General features: G+C 39.8%; 1 long non-coding RNA gene across 1 annotated transcript; it reads right to left on the bottom strand.

The window, feature by feature from the left end:
• Positions 1-915: 915 nt before the first annotated feature.
• Positions 916-2,490, bottom strand: LOC143901080 (uncharacterized). Its single transcript, XR_013257971.1, has 2 exons — positions 1,455-2,490; positions 916-1,158 (listed from the first exon to the last, which is right to left on the bottom strand). It is a non-coding gene; the product is annotated as an uncharacterized LOC143901080 (long non-coding RNA).
• Between the last annotated feature and the right edge of the window lie 541 nt (positions 2,491-3,031).

Below are 3,031 nucleotides of genomic sequence, written 5' to 3'. Positions count from 1 at the left end.
TTTTTTTTGCAAAAATCGGCAGTTCTCGCCGGAGTTCTGCAAAAGTTACAGCCCTCCAAAGGGTCACACCTCGAAAATTTCATAAGTCCCAAAAAGTATTTTTTTTTTTTTTATATTCTGCTGTTCTCGCCGGATTGCTGCAAAAGTTACAGCCCTCCAAAGGGTCACACCTCGAAAATTTCATAAGTCCCAAAAAGTATTTTTTTTTTCAAAAATCGGCAGTTCTCGCCGGAGTTCTGCAAAAGTTACAGCCCTCCAAAGGGTCACACCTCGAAAATTTCATAAGTCCCAAAAAGTATTTTTTTTTTTCAAAAATCGGCAGTTCTCGCCGGAGTTCTGCAAAAGTTACAGCCCTCCAAAGGGTCACACCTTGAAAATTTCATAAGTCCCAAAAAGTATTTTTTTTTCAAAAATCGGCAGTTCTCGCCGGAGTTCTGCAAAAGTTACAGCCCTCCAAAGGGTCACACCTCGAAAATTTATAGTATTTTTTTTTTTTTTTCAAAATCGGCAGTTCTCGCCGGAGTTCTGCAAAAGTTACAGCCCTCCAAAGGGTCACACCTCGAAAATTTCATAAGTCCCAAAAAGTATTTTTTTTTTTCAAAAATCGGCAGTTCTCGCCGGAGTTCTGCAAAAGTTACAGCCCTCCAAAGGGTCACACCTCGAAAATTTCATAAGTCCCAAAAAGTATTTTTTTTTTCAAAAATCGGCAGTTCTCGCCGGAGTTCTGCAAAAGTTACAGCCCTCCAAAGGGTCACACCTCGAAAATTTCATAAGTCCCAAAAAGTATTTTTTTTTTTCAAAAATCGGCAGTTCTCGCCGGAGTTCTGCAAAAGTTACAGCCCTCCAAAGGGTCACACCTCGAAAATTTCATAAGTCCCAAAAAGTATTTTTTTTTTTCAAAAATCGGCAGTTCTCGCCGGAGTTCTGCAAAAGTTACAGCCCTCCAAAGGGTCACACCTCGAAAATTTCATAAGTCCCAAAAAGTATTTTTTTTTTTTTTAAATCGGCAGTTCTCGCCGGAGTTCTGCAAAAGTTACAGCCCTCCAAAGGGTCACACCTCGAAAATTTCATAAGTCCCAAAAAGTATTTTTTTTTTTTCAAAAATCGGCAGTTCTCGCCGGAGTTCTGCAAAAGTTACAGCCCTCCAAAGGGTCACACCTCGAAAAATTCATAAGTCCCAAAAAGTATTTTTTTTTTCAAAAATCGGCAGTTCTCGCCGGAGTTCTGCAAAAGTTACAGCCCTCCAAAGGGTCACACCTCGAAAATTTCATAAGTCCCAAAAAGTATTTTTTTTTTCAAAAATCGGCAGTTCTCGCCGGAGTTCTGCAAAAGTTACAGCCCTCCAAAGGGTCACACCTCGAAAATTTCATAGTTCCAAAAAGTATTTTTTTTTTCAAAAATCGGCAGTTCTCGCCGGAGTTCTGCAAAAGTTACAGCCCTCCAAAGGGTCACACCTCGAAAATTTCATAAGTCCCAAAAAGTATTTTTTTTTTTCAAAAATCGGCAGTTCTCGCCGGAGTTCTGCAAAAGTTACAGCCCTCCAAAGGGTCACACCTCGAAAATTTCATAAGTCCCAAAAAGTATTTTTTTTTTAAAATCGGCAGTTCTCGCCGGAGTTCTGCAAAAGTTACAGCCCTCCAAAGGGTCACACCTCGAAAATTTCATAAGTCCCAAAAAGTATTTTTTTTGGAAATCGGCAGTTCTCGCCGGAGTTCTGCAAAAGTTACAGCCCTCCAAAGGGTCACACCTCGAAAATTTCATAAGTCCCAAAAAGTATTTTTTTTTCAAAAATCGGCAGTTCTCGCCGGAGTTCTGCAAAAGTTACAGCCCTCCAAAGGGTCACACCTCGAAAATTTCATAAGTCCCAAAAAGTATTTTTTTTTTTCAAAAATCGGCAGTTCTCGCCGGAGTTCTGCAAAAGTTACAGCCCTCCAAAGGGTCACACCTCGAAAATTTCATAAGTCCCAAAAAGTATTTTTTTTTTTTTTTTGAAAATCGGCAGTTCTCGCCGGAGTTCTGCAAAAGTTACAGCCCTCCAAAGGGTCACACCTCAAAAATTTCATAAGTGCAAAAAGTATTTTTTTTTTTTTCAAAGTTCGGCAGTTCTCGCCGGATTTCTGCAAAAGTTACAGCCCTCCAAAGGGTCACATTTCGAAAATTTCATAAGTCCCAAAAAGTATTTTTTTTTTTTCAAAAATCGGCAGTTCTCGCCGGAGTTCTGCAAAAGTTACAGCCCTCCAAAGGGTCACACCTCGAAAATTTCATAAGTCCCAAAAAGTATTTTTTTTTTTTCAAAAATCGGCAGTTCTCGCCGGAGTTCTGCAAAAGTTACAGCCCTCCAAAGGGTCACACCTCGAAAATTTCATAAGTCCCAAAAAGTATTTTTTTTTTTTAAATCGGCAGTTCTCGCCGGAGTTCTGCAAAAGTTACAGCCCTCCAAAGGGTCACACCTCGAAAATTTCATAAGTCCCAAAAAGTATTTTTTTTTTAGTTTTCGCCGGAGTTCTGCAAAAGTTACAGCCCTCCAAATGGTCACACCTCGAAAATTTCATAAGTCCCAAAAAGTATTTTTTTTTTTTTTTTGAAAATCGGCAGTTCTCGCCGGAGTTCTGCAAAAGTTACAGCCCTCCAAAGGTCCCACCTCCAAATTTATAAGTCCCAAAATATTTTTTTTTTCAAAAATCGGCAGTTCTCGCCGGAGTTCTGCAAAAGTTACAGCCCTCCAAAGGGTCACACCTCGAAAATTTCATAAGTCCCAAAAAGTATTTTTTTTTCAAAAATCGGCAGTTCTCGCCGGAGTTCTGCAAAAGTTACAGCCCTCCAAAGGGTCACACCTCGAAAATTTCATAAGTCCCAAAAAGTATTTTTTTTTTCAAAAATCGGCAGTTCTCGCCGGAGTTCTGCAAAAGTTACAGCCCTCCAAAGGGTCACACCTCGAAAATTTCATAAGTCCCAAAAAGTATTTTTTCTTTTGAAATCGGCAGTTCTGCAAAAGTTACAGCCCTCCAAAGGGTCACACCTCGAAAATTTC

Source organism: Temnothorax americanus, unplaced genomic scaffold (genome assembly GCF_048541705.1).
Source record: "Temnothorax americanus isolate GAGA-0224 unplaced genomic scaffold, ASM4854170v1 Scaffold315, whole genome shotgun sequence".
Lineage (NCBI taxonomy): Eukaryota > Metazoa > Arthropoda > Insecta > Hymenoptera > Formicidae > Temnothorax > Temnothorax americanus.
Note: the sequence above shows the minus strand (reverse complement) of the source record. Positions and strands in the feature narration are given on the sequence as shown.